This window comes from Ranitomeya variabilis, chromosome 3 (assembly GCF_051348905.1).
Source record: "Ranitomeya variabilis isolate aRanVar5 chromosome 3, aRanVar5.hap1, whole genome shotgun sequence".
Classification (NCBI taxonomy): domain Eukaryota; kingdom Metazoa; phylum Chordata; class Amphibia; order Anura; family Dendrobatidae; genus Ranitomeya; species Ranitomeya variabilis.
In genome coordinates this window covers 230360623-230380135 of record NC_135234.1, presented here as the reverse complement: position 1 = coordinate 230380135, position 19513 = coordinate 230360623, and the positions used below count along the sequence as shown (strand labels likewise).

General features: G+C 44.2%; 1 protein-coding gene across 2 annotated transcripts in view; it reads left to right on the top strand.

Annotated features, from left to right (window-relative positions):
- Positions 1-281: 281 nt before the first annotated feature.
- SLC6A17 (solute carrier family 6 member 17) overlaps positions 282-19513 on the top strand; it is a 102032-nt gene continuing 82800 nt past the window's right edge. The window contains exon 1 of one of the 2 annotated variants that reach the window (XM_077295218.1): positions 282-389. The gene's annotated coding sequence lies outside the window, so the exon portion shown is untranslated. Of the gene's footprint in view, positions 390-431; positions 566-19513 lie in introns of those variants that run through there. The other variant, XM_077295217.1, reaches the window with a different exon arrangement.

Below are 19513 nucleotides of genomic sequence, written 5' to 3'. Positions count from 1 at the left end.
AGACCATTGCTTGGAATGAAATGTCCACATGAATGTTTGATTGACTATTGGCCTGTGATAAAGGGTGCAGTGCTCGGCTAGCTTCATCAGTCCCATAGACAATGAATGGGGAGGTATTGCTGTGCTCAGCCATGCTGCAGAATACCCCTAAACTAGAGATCAGTGGGATTCCCAGCAGTCAGCTATTTATAACTGGAAGCCCCCATATATGTGCAGTAACCAGTAGAAGAGCACAGAGGATGCTTGCAGCATCCCTCATGCAGGCAGGCCGGCACATCGCAGCAGCCCCACCACTGCCCTCCCCCATCCTCCCCATTCACAAGTGACAAGCATCTCTGGATGACTCAAGCCTGGCGTCAGCGGCCCCCATCACTGGCGTCTGCAGGCAGGTAAGACGACCCTCGGAGCTGGCAGTGCTGACGTCACGCCTGCGTGCTCCTGGTGAATGGGTCTGTGGTCCCCTCCCCTGTGGTCCCCAGTGGTCCTCCCATCCCCGATGCTGGCGCACAGTCCCTCCTACCTGCATTAATCCAGGCGCATCCGTCCTCGCAACATCACATGTCGGGTAAGGGCTCGCGTTTTCTGCTGGTGGCACATCTGCCAGGCTGTGCCCTGCTGATGGCGGTGTGAGGGGCAGGGGGCACAGCCCCCTCCAGATTGCTGTTATGTCTGGTGGTCCCCAGGGTGACATTGAAGGATGCCCTCACCTGCGCAGGGCTGTGCTGGTCCCAGTAACACTGGTGTGGAGTGATGGGGGAGCAGGACGTGTGCCACCTGGAGGCCTGGCACAGCTCCTCACACCTTGTATCTGGGCTGTGCCCAGCCTCGCCTCTCATTGTGTGACCTTGAGTGCTATCATCCTCAGAGCTTCTGAATATTTCATCCCCGCTGCCATGACATTGTGTGACATTTGCAGCAGTCTGGGGCTGGCCAGCATCTTGCATTGTTACATTGGTGCTGGGCTGGTGGTTAGTTTGGCTCTGGTAGAACTTCTGCCCGTGCCGTGTGTGTCTGTGCCACCAGCATTGTGCCCACTCTATCCCACCTGTAGCCCAATCTGTGATACCGTACAGCTCGCCAGCCCTACAATGGCCCCTGTGTGTGATTAACACTCGCATGCCTCATGGGATTTGTGCTCTCCTATTATGATCACGTCACACGGCTGCTTTTCCTATGGAGTGGCTTGTGCTGGATATTATTAACCCTTAAATAGCATGCTAGTGGGTCCTATAGCGTTCAGTCAGTGACGTACACAGACAAGGTCCCCTGTGGGCTCTTTGCTCTGGTTTGGAGGTAGATGTGGCCCCCCTGTCCGACCCTGCTCTGTGATCTATGGGAACTGGGCGGAAATCAGAATTCAGGGCAGACTGGGAATGCAGCGTATTAGGAAGTGATCCCATGAGATCCATTATACACAGGGACCTGTCCCATAACATTACATTGCAGGGATGTGTTATTATTGCAGCCCGGTGTGTGATTTCCTGACGGAGCGTGGCGGAGTTATGGGGCATCTGATAGTAAATTCATGCGGGCTATCACTCACTAATTGCTTTGTTGCCTGGTGACTGTACACGACTGATTGATAGTGTGTGCTGCTCATGGCAATGCCTGGTCCTCGGTGTGCTGCCTGGTGGTCTTTAGCCTGAGAAACCATGTGCTTCTCCCTATGGAAAGACATAAGGAATAATTCTTCATGGTTTCACTTGTGGAGAATGGAGATCTCTTCCATAATTAATGTGCCTCTGACCGTGTCTGCATCTGTCAAGTATTCCATTAATACATTGTTACGAATACATCGCTTTGTTGTCTTTTTATGTATTCGTATATTTTCAGATAGTCCCACAATTCCCTGTTGGGGCCTGGCTCATGGCATACAGATGGCTATGATGTGTAGGGATCCGGTGTGGCGGAGCTGGTGCCCTTATCTCACTAATACCTCAGTGATATGGCATGACGCAGGCCTCCTCCGGTGCCTCTTGGCATCATATTACCTTCCCGTTACAAGTAATTCAGTTATATGACCACATATAGAACGCTTTCCCTAAAAATGCCATAGGACAATTGATTCTGGCATGGTAAGGCATTCTAGCAAAGGAACGTCTCTGGAAAACACTAAGGCCTCGTTCACACTTGATTTTCTGTTTACACCATACGGGATGGCAGGGGCTCAGCCCTTGTACAGGTGTCTAGATATCAGATAGTAGGAAGCTAATTTGCACTCCAGAAGAGAGGATCTAACGTTTTGCTCACTGGCTCGGACCTTCATCAGGTGCATAGATGGCTTCTTCATGGATCAAGTTGTGATGAAGGCCAGGATGGTGAGAGAAGAGCAATTCCTACTGCCTCATATCTATATACGTGACTAGTTCTTAGAATTGACTTTATTCACAATTCCATGATTTTTCATGTATGCAAATGTTACAAGTGTCATCAGTGTTTTGTCTTTTTACCATCATTGATTTTCACATATGGAACAATAAATCAGTGACAAAGTTCCTCCTATCTATTCCAATGATAATCACGGACTACACAATGATGACATCCGTGCGCTGTCCGTGATTGTCACAGACCCATAGACTTCTATGGGTGATTTTGATCTGTGACTCCAATCAAAACGGACATGTCTTTAAGGGGGATACTCAGTCCACATAAAAAACACGGCACCATAGACTTTGAATTGGTATGTGTTCTATCCGTAAAAACCGTGCATAGAACATGTAAGTGAAAAACGGATGTCTGAATGAAGCCTAATATTTAGTATAATTGGACAGCACATTCAGAAACTGATATTTATTGTCTTTTTTTTGTTGCACCACCTTATAAAATAAAGATAATTCCTTGAATGCACATAGAGGTAGGAGATCCTGTATGTACAGTCCAAAAAATTAAAATGATATTTTAGATATTCCACAATCAGGACCTGATGTGTCTGGAAACTTGCAGCTAGGCGTAATATCCGAGGCTTGTGTGTCTTCTGCAACAATTTTAGGCTTTGATTACAAGAATTGCTATGACATAACAAATAATTGTAAAATTATTACTATTTTTTTCTGGCTAATAGATCAGGATCAGCACATGAAAATGTGTATGGTGGCCTCTCAATGGTTCTCCTAATGATGGGGTAAAAAAAGAATGGACATATTGGATTTCAGCATGCCTCATCATTTGTTCCCTTGTTAGATGACCCGCTGTCAGAGAGGTCTAGAATCATCTTATTTCCCCCATATATTGAAATATTAATGGAGTTGGATTGAATGGGTCCTCCGAAGATAAGCTCAGATAAAAGTGTATGTGATGGAGTATAGAACATTTACTTGTGAAACAAGACAGGACTTGGCGGTACCATAAATAGTCGGTGTAATGATGACACATCGTTGCATAAAGCTTTACATAACTGAACGCGTGGTGCACAGGCCAGACTAGTCATGATGAGCAGATCACATCAGTGGGGTTCATTCATAAGCTGGAACTTCATGATCAAACAGTGATGAGAAAATCATCTAAGCTTCGATATCAGACGCCAACACAATGGAAAGTAATCAGAATTCTAGACAACGGAAGCTGCAACCTTGACTTTCCGGGAAACGTGTTGTGTCAGATGCAGCTAGCAAAACTGCACTATTGATCATCTGCTAAAGATACAGAGCTAGTTGGAGAATATGGCATTGGCTGAGTTCGGTGTAATCAATAGACCTCTAACCAGTTGCTCTACAATTAAGAGTTAATTTATCTAAAGAGGATTGCCAAAATTCCGATCAAGGTCTTGGAGCTCTGAAGCTGTAGCTCCATTTTTCTGATACAGTGCGCCACATTTCCTGTATAGACATAAATTAAAGGGAATCTGTCACCAGGTTTTTGCTGCTGCATCAGAGCGCAGCATGATGAATAGTTACAGACCCTGATTCCAGCGATGTGTCACTTACTGGGCTGCTTGCTGTAGTTTTGAGAAAAATACCAGTTTTATCAGCGGAACTTATCACTAGAGGACCTGCTGCCATATAGTTCTCCATATTTATGAGTGCTGTATAACCCCGCCCCCACCACTGATTGGCAGCTTTCTGTCTATGCACAGTGTACACACAGCTGTCAATCAGTGGTGTGGGTGGGGTTGTACAGAGTCTGCAGCATATAAAACAGTGATTTTATCAAAACTGCAGCTAGCAGCCCAGTAAGTGACATGTCGCTGGAATCAGGGTTTCTGCCCCTACATCATGATACTCTAGGATGGGGTAGAAAAAACTTAGTAAGAGGTTCCTTTTAATAGATTACATGCTGGCTGTCAAGAGCTGCGACTAGCGACTACAAGCGACTGGCTCCCTCTAGAGGCGACTGCAGTCAGCCAGCAAGGAAGATTTTCAACCACCGTTTCCCAAAGCGTAGCTCTAATCCCTGATATCAAACCAGTGATAATCAGCAGAGATTCACTATTAGAGATAATGTATTTTAGAATTTAAGTTAAAGATAGAACATCGTGCCATTTCTTATCCCTCTTAGTGTCTTCCTTACACCAAGGCCTTGTGCCAGATCAGCTTTAAAGAGGTCCTATCACCAGGCCAAAAGTTTTCTCTTGTATGCCTGCTGCCCTCCTAAGTAATACTGTTTTATGTTTTATTTTGTTTTGTTTTTAATCTGTCATTTCAGTTGTAGAGACTTGGGCTGTTTTCGTTTAGTGGTTCTTTTTAATTGTCTTTACCAATGGGGCGTGACTCACTGGAATATCCAGGGCAGGTCTTATAAACTGCTCTGCATAACTTCCCTGTAAGCCACGCCCTCTTGATAAAGTCCATAAAAATTTGCGCTAAATAAAAAGGCCCCATACCTCTGGAACCGTACGGCAGACTAAAATGATACAAAAATCAGAATATTCAGCTAAGCAGTGGGAATAAAATAAGCCAAAATTGGCCACTTTTGACCTGGCTACAGGTCCGTAGTAAGTCACATGACTGCCAGGACCCTTGATTTTTCAGCAGAACATTGACCTATTCATCACTGTTTCCCAGCCGATTTGTATTTTTCATGGTGCATCCTGGTGCCATTTCTTCCGGATGTAAAAGAAAAAAATAGGTTTGGTACTGGTTTAGCCAGTTTAAAAAATATATATATTAATGTCAGTATTACAGGGGTTGTCCGGCCTTAGGGTACAAGTCTGCAGTTACTCTATGTGACCGCAGACCTGTGAATCCTCACAGCGCGCGCACTGCACACTGTGAGGATTCGCTGATGCGGGCAGTCATTTGTCCGCAAGTATGCAATTTGTATTCTCTTGGCTACATTCCGACTAGACTTGTCCGGCGTCGCTCAATGCAAGTCCATGTAGTCTACCGCTTCCAGGGGAGAATCATCACAGAAGTGTGTATGATGTAAGGATTCACAAGTCTACAGTCAAGTAGAGTGACTGCGGACTTGTAGCCTAAGGCCGAACAAACCCTTTAATGACCTACAGGAGTAAAGAGCTATAAACAAAAATCAAGTTATCCATTGTAGAACTTGCTAATCACTGGGGGTCTGACCGCTGGTTCCCAGTAATCCCAAGATCGGGACTCTGGAAGAAGATTTTACAGTACTAAAAAGACTGGAAGTGCCGGTTCACCTTGCTACCCCTTGATGCGATTGTGGGGTCCTGATGAGTTACCATGACAGCTGGGGGCCTGCTGAGCTTCAAATCAGAAGAGCGCTATTTTCACATGGAAGTATATAGTGCAAGCATTTGTGTTCAGAAAATAATTTTAGTAAATAATTTTTTATTCAATTTTACGTTGGGATGAAATTTATTCAATTCCACGAATAATTCAATTAGTTTTTGTTCAGAGCTAGATTAGGATTAAAGTTGAGTTAAAAATGTTGCAGAACCTTGGTTCAGTGGCCTGGTCGGTGGTCTATCACATCTGGCCCAGGGCCGTGCAAACCTCCTCCTATGTGCTGGAATCCCCGGCTCCTCTTCCGATTTCTGTGCCCAACGCATGATGTGACACATCTATGACTTCATGCCAGTCCTACTAATTAAAAAAAAGCTCTGGGATGGTAGGAGGATATCTTGCAAGAAGTGGGAAAAAAATGATTTCAGGCATTTAAGCCACACAAGAGGGCAGCTGCACCGCTAACCTTTTGATCAAAATGACCATTGATTGAGTTAATGGGACAAGGACACAGCACCTTGCCATGTCACTACTAACTAGGCGTGCAAGATGGATTAATCTAAACATAAAAGAGATTTAGTGGCAGCTACAGGGCTGAAGGTGATAATGCAAACATGGTTGCTGGACCAATGTTCTTGGTTAAATTGTCATTCTCTTGACAGATGGATTGGGTAGAAGCATCAATGAGAAACAACATGGAAATAACTTGGTGTGTGGTTTCACCTTAGCTATAAATTAAAGTGGCAACAACTAAACCCATGAAAATTAATTTTATTGATATATAATCATTTAAAAACACTTACAAATAGGAAAGGTACAAGAATATTGGAGACGAGAAGTACGGTAATATATTGCTAGCGGACAGATGAATGCATTGTAAGCCTTACTAAATGATCCAATACCAAGTAGGTATCAATTACCGTACAATGGTATATTTCACAAATAATGACTCCATTTTCCAAAGCTGGAGTACTAGTAGTACAGTGTAAAGGAATATTCACTTACAAAGCTGGGTAGTTAGATCATCCAACATTCATTCTGGTATAATCTTATAGTTATCAATAGATTACAGAGAGGTATTTTTTGTGTTGGTTGACCACAAGATGCTTGATGTTTGTCTGTTTTCATAATTTCATAGGAGTAGCATTTTGTGGATGAATCACTCGTTGCAATGAGGTGGTTTTGGTCTAATTACCCAGCTTTGTAAGTGGATATTCCTTTACACTGCACTACTAGTACTCCAACTCTGGTACATGGAGTCATTATTTGTGACTCATTCCTGCCCCCCATATGTCTCCATCCTGCCCCCATATGTCCTCCCATCGTGTCCCCCATATGACCTCCAATCCTGCCCCATATGTCTCCATCCTGCCCCCAAATGTCTCCATCCTGCCCCCATATGTCCTCCCATCCTGTTCCCCAAATGACCTCCAATCCTGCCCCATATGTCTCCATCCTGCCCCATATGTCTCCATCCTGCCCCCAAATGTCTCCATCCTGCCCCCAAATGTCTCCATCCTGCCCCTAAATGTCTCCATCCTGCCCCCAAATGTCTCCATCCTGCCCCCAAATGTATCCATCCTGCGCCCCCATGTCTCCATCCTGCCCTCCCTTTTGTCTCCATCCTGCCCCATATGTCTCCATCTTTCCGCCATATGTCGCCATCCTGCCCCCATATGTCTCCATCCTGCCCCCATATGTCCTCCCATCCTGTCCCCCATATGACCTCCAATCCTGCCCCATATGTCTCCATCCTGCCCCATATGTCTCCATCCTGCTCCCATATGTCCTCCAATCCTGTTCCCCATATGACCTCCAATCCTGCCCCATATGTCTCCATCCTGCCCCATATGTCTCCATCCTGCCCCCAAATGTCTCCATCCTGCCCCCAAATGTATCCATCCTGCGCCCCCATGTCTCCATCCTGCCCTCCCTTTTGTCTCCATCCTGCCCCATATGTCGCCATCCTGCCCCCATATGTCTCCATCCTGCCCCCATATGTTTCCATCCTGCTCCCCATATGTCCTACTATCCTGCCCTCCATATGTTCTCCCATCCTGCCCCATATATCTCTACCCTGCCCACCAATGTCTCCATCCTGCCCCCATATGTCTCCATCCTGCCCTCATGTCTCCATCGTGCCACCCTATATATCCTCCAATCCTGCCCCATATGTCTCCATCTTGCCCATATATCTCCAGACTTTTCTCCACATGTCCTCCTATCCTGTTCCTCATATGTCTCCATACTGCCCTCATGTGTTCTCCATCCTGCCACCACATTTTTCCATCCTGCTCCCTCATATGTCCTCTCATCCTGCCCCCTAATATTTCTCCATCCTGTCCCCCATATGTCTCTATCCTGCCCAGGGCTGCCACCAGGAATTTCAGAGCCCATCAAACACCAGATCACATATATAGCCATCAGCTTTTGTTTTGACCAAAATATTTTGTTGAGCCGACACCATGACAAGATAGACTCTATTGACAGGGCCCTACTCTACTCTAACCTATTAAACATTTGTTACAATATTTAAAATATTCAATACTCTTTTTAGGTATATTTAGATTTTTTTAAGGGAATGTGTCACATACATTTTTTAAAATTACCAATAATACCAAATCCAGAGACAAACACCACCACACCATGGCCAGACAACATATTACCACCACATAGTGACCGAATAATACCACATACAGGGAACAAATATCGTCACACCATGACTTGACCACATTATTACCACAAAGTGACTGAATAATACTACATGCAAGATACAATACTGCCACACCATGACTAGCCGACATATTACCACCACATAGTAATTGAATACTACAATACTGATCATTAATTAAAAAAAACCCACAATACTAATATTACCATCAGTGTCATAATATACAGGAGCTCTGTTTATAGTATACAGTGTATAGTGTCAGAGTACAGGTAATAATGACTCACCAGTGACATTATACACAGGAGCAGTGTACAGGTAACACACTGACTTACCAGTGATGTCTCAAGTTGAAGATACTCACTTTCGCTTTGCTTCTTCATTCAGTGCAGACCGCCATCACTTCTTCCAGCCAGGACTCGTCTCTGCAGAAAATAACACAGTTATCTAGCGCACATTCCCCAATTTTTCCCCAATTTCTACACTACGCCAGGTGAAGAAAAAAAAGCGACGGTGTCACCCTGCACAGTAACCAACAACCTACTCTGCACGGGTCCTGCATGGCAATAGATTTTAACTGAATGTGCATCCAAGGATGCACATTCAGTTACTGAGCAAATGGCCGAATCCTGCAGATCGGGCTCCCTCCTCGCCGCAGCAAATGTTAGGCCACACCTCTGACCACACCCATTCATAACTAGCCACACCCATATCCACGTCCCAACCACACCCATTTAGCACTGCTGATCACACTGTTTCATAAAGAATAATTATAAACAAAAAAATATGGCCACACAGTGCTCCATACTGTATAATGGCCACACATGATGCTCCATACTGTATAATGGCCACACATGATGCTCCATACTGTATAATGGCCACACATGATGCTCCATACTGTATAATGGCCACACATGATGCTCCATACTGTATAATGACCACACATGATGCTCCATACTGTATATTGGCCGCACATGATGCTTCGTACTGTATAATGGCCACACATAGCTACTCCTACACACGCGGCTGCGCTCCGTACACACGCGCTCCACTCCATACACCTCGTACACACACGGCTCCTCTCCGTACACCTCGTACACATTTAGCTCTGCTCCATACACCTCATACACACACGACTCCGCTCCGTACACCTCATACACACACGGCTCCGCTCCATACATCTCATACACATTCAGCTCCGCTCCATACACCTTTTGCCTTTTGAAAAGATTTTTTATAATTTTTTCTATTTTTTCTCTGGCGCCCCCTTAGGGTCGGCGCCCTAGGCGGCCGCCTAGTTCGCCTATACGTTCGGGCCGGCCCTGTGAGTCTCATCAGTTATATAGAAGAAACTAGTGCATGCTGCGTTTATGGGATTTTCTTTTATGCTCCGATTTGGACCATGAAAAAAAAGGCTTATCTGAGCAGCCTAATTGAATAACATTGGTCCTAGTGACGCCAATATTTTGCGAACAGACTCAGGCCGAAAATACGATTGTGTGAACTTGGCCTTACTGCGACTGAAAAGATAAAGGGACTTCCTGGTATGTGCAGAGGACAACAGAGGGTGAGTGCAGGTGTCGAGATCTGAAGGGCTTTTCAGAAACGTAATTGTGACTTCTCCTAATTACCGTTGGGGTCTCGTAGATCAAGTATGTGTGCGCCAGCAGCACATGTATGGTGGGACAGATGCATAGGTCAAGGTACATTTTGGAGCGCTTTTTCTGTTAAGAACTTGGTAGGGAAACATAGAGATTGTGCAGATGGGCATTATGGGAAAGGTATGGCAGGTGTGGACATATACACTCACCGGCCACTTTATTAGGTGCACCATGCTAGTAACGGGTTGGACCCCCTTTTGCCTTCAGAACTGCCTCAATTCTTCGTGGCATAGATTCAACAAGGTGCTGGAAGCATTCCTCAGAGATTTTGGTCCATATTGACATGATGGCATCACACAGTTGCCACAGATTTGTCGGCTGCACATCCCAAAGATGCTCCATACAAGGCAGGATGGATCCATGCTTTCATGTTGTTTACGCCAAATTCTGACCCTACCATCCGAATGTCGCAGCAGAAATCGAGACTCATCAGACCAAGCAACGTTTTTCCAATCTTCTACTGTCCAATTTCGATGAGCTTGTACAAATTGTAGCCTCAGTTTCCTGTTCTTAGCTGAAAGGAGTGGTACCCGGTGTGGTCTTCTGCTGCTGTAGCCCATCTGCCTCAAAGTTCGACGCACTGTGCGTTCAGAGATGCTCTTAGGCCTACCTTGGTTGTAACGGGTGGCGATTTGAGTCACTGTTGCCTTTCTATCAGCTCGAACCAGTCTGCCCATTCTCCTCTGACCTCTGGCATCAACAAGGCATTTCCGCCCACAGAACTGCCGCTCACTGGATTTTTTTTCTTTTTCGGACCATTCTCTGTAAACCCTAGAGATGGTTGTGTGTGAAAATCCCAGTAGATCAGCAGTTTCTGAAATACTCAGACCAGCCCTTCTGGCACCAACAACCATGCCACGTTCAAAGGCACTCAAATCACCTTTCTTCCCCATACTGATGCTCGGTTTGAACTGCAGGAGATTGTCTTGACCATGTCTACATGCCTAAATGCACTGAGTTGCCGCCATGTGATTGGCTGATTAGAAATTAAGTGTTAACAAGAAGTTGGACAGGTGTACCTAATAAAGTGGCCAGTGAGTGTATATACATATACAAATATTACATATGCTAGATCAATGCACATTATTAAAATAAGTAAATTAGGGGATTCAAGGGGTTTTTACATGAACAAAGTTAATTTTAATCAATAGATCTTGGAAGAATAATAGCTTCCACAATTGGATGTGTTAAAAAATGTTACTGTGCTGACATAATCTTATAAATGTGCCCCTGCTTTGTGCTATGTAATGGCTGTGTACTCTTTTGCATCCTCCCCTGCCCAGGAGATGTGGTATGATCAGACCATGTCCCTATATGGCAAGACATAGCCATTACACAGTACACAGCAGGGGCACATTTATAAGATTATCTCAGCACAGGAACATTTTTTTTAACACATCCAATTGTGGAAATTACTATTATTCTTATTAATTAAAATGTAATTTATTTGTGGGGAAAACTCCATTAAGTGTTTGGATGTGTGGCAACTAGAGATGGGCAAACACCTGGATGTTCGGGTCCGGGTTCGGCCAAATAGTTACAAAAATTTTGGTTTGGGTACCAGAACAGTACCAGGACCCGAACCCAGACCCCATTCACTTGAATGGGGGGCCCGAACATCCAGTGTTTGCCATGCTGTCATGTGCATAACAGCGCAGCAAACATTGCTTCTGATCAGTCACCGCCAGTCAGCCAGGGCAGTTCTCACGCTGTCAAAACACAGCGTGAGCAGGCAGCTGCGATCAGAGGTATAATGTTTACCTCTGGTCGCTGATGTCAGCTGATGGGACTACTGATCCCATCAGCTGGCACCTGCTGCCGCTAATAACAGTGAGAGGACGAGCGGCTGATGGGAGTATTCATCAGCCGGCGCCTGCGCTGTAAATTAATAATTAAAAAACAAACAGTGTGGGATCCCCTGTAATTTTGATAACCAGCCAAGCAAAACTCAAAGCTGGGGGCTGCAACCCTCAGCTGTTAGCTTCAGCAAGGCTGGTTATCAAGGATAGAGGGGTCTCCACACCGATTTTTTAAATTATTTAAATAATTTAAAAAAACAGCATGAGTCCCCTCCATTTTTGACAGCAAGCATTGCTAAAACAGATAGCTGGTGGCTGGTATTCTCAGTCTTGTAAGGGGCCATAGATATTGACCCCCCTAGCCTTAAAATAGCAGCCTGCAACCACTCAGAAAAGGCGTGTCTATTAGTTGCCACCTACTGCGAGACCCGGCAGCTCTGAACAGCAGTGACATCAAAAACCACACCGCTTCTCGGAGTTGCCGAGTCACGCTGGCCTCTATGGGACTCGGCGACTCTGATGAGCGGTATAGTTACTGATGTCACCTCTGTTCAAAGCCGTTCAGTATGCTCTCCCAGGATCATTCTCTTCATCAGTAGGGGTTGATGCACAGCAGATTTCACAGTACATTTTTCGTTCATTATTAAAGAGTAGCTAAACTTTTAGGATTTTTTTTATATGCTGAAGGCCACTTAATTCTGCACAGATTGGTGAAGAGCTGGGTCCTGATAGCTTGAAAGACCTCTGAGTGTAGTTGAGGAAGCAGGAGCAGGTGCATAGAATGGAATAATTATTGAATATAAAGTCAAAGACATACCGTAGATTCAATAGAAAGTGTTACGCACACAGGTGGCGCACGTGGTTTGTGGAACCACTGTGTCACGGGGCTGGGCTTACCTAGGAGGAGTGTAGCTAAGCAGCTACCAGGTGTTCATTGGAGCTCCTGATGGTGGACTCAGGCTTGGCTGCAGGTAGCCGACAGGTTTCCTAGACAGTCCCCAGTACTGCAGCTGCTGACCCCAGGGGTCAGGTATGCAGACACGGATAGGACTAGGGCTCCTTTCAGACTACTAAGTTCTGGATCTTCTGTAGAACGGTTACTGACACGGAAATGGACTCGAGCTTTGTTTAGACTACTAGGTCCAGGATCATCTGTAGAACAGTTACTGACACGCAGTCTCAGACAGGGCTGATTCGGAGACGGTTACAACAGTCCAGATACACGGAATACTTGGATAGGCACACGTTCAGACACACGAGTCTCGGATATTTATTCAGGGACTGGCCGCACACCAACCAGGGACTTTGGGTTCTGAACTGACCGCACATGGGCCAGGAACTTCAGATTCAGGACTGGCAGCAGAAGGTCCAGGGTGTACGGTTTCAGGACTGTCCAACACAAGTTCCAGGGACTTTGGGTTCAGGACTTTGACTGCATTAAGACCAGGCACTTTGGGATCAGGACTCTGGCCACACCATGACCAGGGGACCTCACAATTTCATTAGGAGTCTACCTCACTCACTAATGATTCACTGTGTTGCTTGGCATTGTGGATGTGTACTCTGTTACTAAATGCCTTCCTGCTATTGGCTGGGGGCATTTAACTATGTGCACGCACTGTCCCTTTAAGAGCAGGGTAGTGCTTGCATGCACACTAGATGTGCTGCCGGAAATCCGTTGCGCACACTGCAGGAGACAGGAAGCACGCCGGGGACCACACCGCGCAGGTCAGGGCAGTGAGTATGTCGGCGTCCCTTCATGGAGGAAGTAGGGGAACCATACAGGGGTGCCGGCAAGCAGTGTTACAGAGAGTCATAAAAGTGATTGGACCCTAGTGCAGTTTCTATGAGCTATGTTGCGACATGTTAAACATTAATCTAGTACCGACAGATATTCAAAAATAAGACACTTAATCACAACTGCAAGAGCATGCATCTCTGTACTATGGTAAAAATTACCGCTCTTACAATCTTACTCTGGTTTACTAAAATAAATGAGGTGTTGGTAATGCAGGAGCTCTCTTTAATAATTAATAACTCTTATGATCTTTTTTTACAAAACCTGGTATTATTGGCTGGATTTTAAATCTTTGGCTATGTGGCCCTTATTGAGGAAATCTGAATCATCATTCTTTGGGCCCCACCTTTGAACACTTTCCCCAGTGGCATAACTAGAGTCTGATAAGTATCGGTGTAAGATTTGGACCAGGGCCCCCATGCTTATTATATACACTCACCGGCCACTTTATTAGGTACACCTGTCCAACTTCTTGTTAACACTTAATTTCTAATCAGCCAATCACATGGCGGCAACTCAGTGCATTTAGGCATGTAGACATGGTCAAGACAATCTCCTGCAGTTCAAACCGAGCATCAGTATGGGGAAGAAAGGTGATTTGAGTGCCTTTGAACGTGGCATGGTTGTTGGTGCCAGAAGGGCTGGTCTGAGTATTTCAGAAACTGCTGATCTACTGGGATTTTCACGCACAACCATCTCTAGGGTTTACAGAGAATGGTCCGAAAAAGAAAAAAAATCCAGTGAGCGGCAGTTCTGTGGGCAAAAATGCCTTGTTGATGCCAGAGGTCAGAGGAGAATGGGCAGACTGGTTCGAGCTGATAGAAAGGCAACAGTGACTCAAATCGCCACCCGTTACAACCAAGGTAGGCCTAAGAGCATCTCTGAACGCACAGTGCGTCGAACTTTGAGGCAGATGGGCTACAGCAGCAGAAGACCACACCGGGTACCACTCCTTTCAGCTAAGAACAGGAAACTGAGGCTACAATTTGTACAAGCTCATCGAAATTGGACAGTAGAAGGTTGGAAAAACGTTGCTTGGTCTGATGAGTCTCGATTTCTGCTGCGACATTCGGATGGTAGGGTCAGAATTTGGCGTAAACAACATGAAAGCATGGATCCATCCTGCCTTGTATGGAGCATCTTTGGGATGTGCAGCCGACAAATCTGCGGCAACTGTGTGATGCCATCATGTCAATATGGACCAAAATCTCTGAGGAATGCTTCCAGCACCTTGTTGAATCTATGCCACGAAGAATTGAGGCAGTTCTGAAGGCAAAAGGGGGTCCAACCCGTTACTAGCATGGTGTACCTAATAAAGTGGCCGGTGAGTGTATATATACTGCATATATGTCCCTCATCCTGGTATATCTATATATATATATATGACCTCCATCCTGGTATTTATGTCCCTTATCCTGGTATATATGTCCCTCATCCTAGCCCATCCTGGCATATATTCCCCATGCCGGTATATGTCCCTTAATCTGGGCCCCATCCTGGTATATACAGTGGGTAAGGAAAGTATTCAGACCCCTTTAAATTTTTCACTTTTTTTTTATTGCAGCCATTTGGTAAATTCAAAACAGTTCATTTTTTTCACATTAATGTACACTCTGCACCCCATCTTGACTGAAAAATAAACAGAAATGTAGAAATTTTTGCAAATTTAATAAAAAAGAACAAAACTGAAATATCACATGGTCATACGTATTTGCTTAGACACTCATATTTAAGTCATAAGCTGTGCATTTCCCTGAGATCCTCCCTGAAATTGTTCTACTCCTTCAGTGGAGTGTTTAGCTGTGTTTAATTAAACTGATAGAACTTGATTTAGAAAGGCACACATCTGTCTATATAAGACCTCACAGCTCACAGTGCATGTCAGACCAAATAAGATTCATGAGGTCAAAGGAACTGGCCAAGGAGCTCAGAGACAGAATTGTGGCAAGGCACATATCTGGCCAGGGTTACAACAGAATTTCTGCAGGACTCAAGGTTCCTAAGAGCACAGTGGCCTCCAAAATCCTTGAATGGAAGAAGTTTGGGACCACCAGACGTCTTCCTAAACCTGGCCGTCCAGCCAAACTGAGCAATCGTGGGAGAAGAGCCTTGGTAAGAGAGGTAAAGAAGTACCCCAAGATCACTGTGGCTGAGCTCCACAGATGCAGATGGGAGAAAGTTCCACAAAGTCAACTATCACTGCAGCCCTCCACCAGTCAGGCCTTTATGGCAGAGTGGCCCGAAAGAAGCCTCTCCTCAGTGCAAGACATATGAAAGCCCGAATAGAGAAGCTAAAAAAACACATGAAGGACTCCCAGACAATGAGAAATAAGATTCTCTGGTCTGATGAGACGAAGATAGACCTTTTTGGTGATAATTCTAACCGGTATGTGTGGAGAAAACCAGGCACTACTCATCACCTGCCCAATACAATCCCATCAGTGAAGCATGGTGATGGCAGCATCATGCTAAGGGGGGTGTTTTTCAGCTGTAGGGACAGGACGACTGGTTGTTATTGAAGGAAACATGAATGCTGCCAAGTACAGAGATATCCTGGATGAAAACCTCTTCCAGAGTGCTCTGGACCTCAGACTTGGCCGAAGGTTCACCTTCCAACAAGACAATGACCCTAAGCACACAGCTAAAATAACAAAGGAGTAGCTTCAGAACAACTATGTGGCCATTCTTCAGTGGCCCAGCCAGAGCCCTGACCTTAACCCAATTGAGAATCTCTGGAGAAACCTGAAAATGGATGTCCACCAACATTCACAATCCAACCTCACGGAACTGGAGAGGATCTGCAAGGAAGAATGGCAGAGGATCCCCAAATCAAGGTGTGAAAAACTTGTTGCATCATTCCCAAGAAGACTCGTGGCTGTACTAGCTCAAAAGGGTGCTTCTACTCAATACTGAGCAAAGGATCACATGGTCATAAGCAAAGGATCTTATGACCATGTGATATTTCAGTTTTTCTTTTTTAATATATTTGCAAAAATTACTACATTTCTTTTTTTTCAGTCAAGATGGGGAACAGAGTATACATTAATGAGAAAAAAATGAACTTTTTTGAATTTACCATATGGCTGCAATGAAACAAAGAGTGAAAAATTTAAAGGGGTATGAATACTTTACATACCCACTGTATATCCCCATCCTGGAATATGCCGCTTTTCTTTAATGTATATAAGAAAATAAACCATTATACTCACTAGGGGCACACATAGAAGTCATGGGGCCCCATAGCAGAAGTATAATGCTCTCCCTATAGTCCTACATATAGTATAATTTCACAGACCATAGTCCTTAATATACTAGAATGTGCCCCCCATAGTCCTCCATATAGTATAATTTGAACACTGTAGTCCTCCATATGGTATAATGCACCCCATACTCCTCCAAATAATATAATGCATGCCATAGTCCTCTATATAGTATAATTCATGTTCTATAATCTTCCATACTGTATATAACACACAAACCATGGTCCTCCATATAGTATCAAGCACAGCCCATAGTCCTCCATATAGTATCATGCACCCTATAATATGATACACCTCTATATATAATGCACAGCCCATAGTCCTCCATATTAGTATAGTGCACATCCCATACCTTCATATAATGATGCACAGCCCATAATCATCCATTTAGTATACTGCACAGCCCATAGTCCTCCATATAGTATAATACACAGCCCATAGTCCTCCATTTAGTATAATGCACAACCCATAGTCATCCATGTAGTATAATCCATAACTCATAGTCATCCATGTAGTACAATGCACAGCCCTTAGTCATCCCTGTAGTATAATGCACAACCCATAGTCATCCATGTAGTATAATGCACAGGCCACAGTCATCCATATAGTATATTGCACAGTCTATAGTCATACATGTAGTCTAATACACTACCCTTAGTCATCCATGTAGTATAATGCACAGTCCATAGTCATCCATGTAGTATAATGCACAGCCCATAGTCATCCATATAGTATAATGTACAGCCTATAGTCATACATGTAGTCTAATACACTGCCCTTAGTCATCCATGTAGTATAATGCACAGCCAATAGTCATCCATGTAGTATAATGTGCAGTCTATAGTCATCCATGTAGTATAATGAACAGCCCATAGTCATCCATGTAGTCTAATGCACCTCCCTTAGTCATCCATGTAGTGTAATGCACAGCCCATAGCCATCCATGTAGCATAATGCACAGCCCATAGTCATCCATATAGTATAATGCACAGTCTATAGTCATACATGTAGTCTAATACACTGCCCTTAGTCATCCATGTAGTATAATGCACAGCCAATAGTCATCCATGTAGTATAATGTGCAGTCTATAGTCATCCATGTAGTATAATGAACAGCCCATAGTCATCCATGTAGTCTAATGCACCTCCCTTAGTCATCCATGTAGTGTAATGCAGAGCCCATAGCCATCCATGTAGCATAATGCACAGCCCATAGTCATCCATATAGTATAATGCACAGTCTATAGTCATACATGTAGTCTAATACACTGCCCTTAGTCATCCATGTAGTATAATGCACAGCCAATAGTCATCCATGTAGTATAATGTGCAGTCTATAGTCATCCATGTAGTATAATGAACAGCCCATAGTCATCCATGTAGTCTAATGCACCTCCCTTAGTCATCCATGTAGTGTAATGCACAGCCCATAGCCATCCATGTAGCATAATGCACAGCCCATAGTCATCCATATAGTATAATGCACAGTCTATAGTCATACATGTAGTCTAATACACAGCCCTTAGTCATCCATGTAGTATAATGCACAGCCAATAGTCATCCATGTAGTATAATGTGCAGTCTATAGTTATCCATGTAGTATAATGAACAGCCCATAGTCATCCATGTAGTCTAATGCACCTCCCTTAATCATCCATGTAGTGTAATGCACAGACCATAGCCATCCATGTAGCATAATGCACAGCCCATAGTCATCCATGTAGCAGTATAGTCACCGTGTACTAACAATTTTTTTTTTTAAATAATACATTTTCTCCGCTCCCCTGCTGTTAGCGACAGCAGCACATAACATCACTGCCATGTGACCCCGGTCATGTGCATGCTGACGTAAGCTGCTGGCCTCTGATTGACTGGCGGCGTGTATTGCCAGAGGACGCACATCCAGCTGAAGTATTTGCTGTCAGCGGCGAGCCCCTCACCCGTTGGACCCGGCCGCTGCGGCGATTGAGATAGTAATGTCCCTGTTTTTCCCTATCACCATCCCTACCTTCCTCCTCCCTACTTTCTTCTCTATTTGTTTCTTTTGCCTTTCTTCTTATCTCTGTATTCTATATTCTTTCTTGTTCGTCTACTATTTTGTGTGGATTACTCTGCTCAGTCTGGGTGATTTTTGATATGTACTTTCTTATCCTGCTCCTTAAGGTTCATTTTGTGCTATCCAGTACATAATACACCGCGCGGTGGTAGTACTGACTATTGGCTTACATCTGAGTGAAGCACCATATACAGGGGTGTGGTATCCATCTGTAGCTTGAGAAATCAGAGTGAGCGCAGGTGCCCTGTACTACATTACTATATCATTTTGTGCTATTGTCTTTTCAGGGTTTGAGTACCAAGTTAATAACTTAATTTGTTATTTCCTCTCCCTCAGTAATTGTTTATATTTATTGGCACAGTTAGTGCAATGTGATTGTACTTTTTTCTCTTTATTAATTTAATAAAAACAGACAAGGTTTAAAAAACAACAACATTAATCTTGTTATTGTTTGGATTCTTTTCTGTAAACTAAGATGTCTTTTATTTTTGGAGTGGGCTCCATATTCTACTTTCCGGAATAGTAACAGTTGTACAAGGTTCAAGGATGAGATGTCAGTTTTGATTGCATCAGTTTCTCTTTGTGCATAGTGAGTAAAGGTCAAATGAAGGATTTTTCAGGATTTCATTAAACTA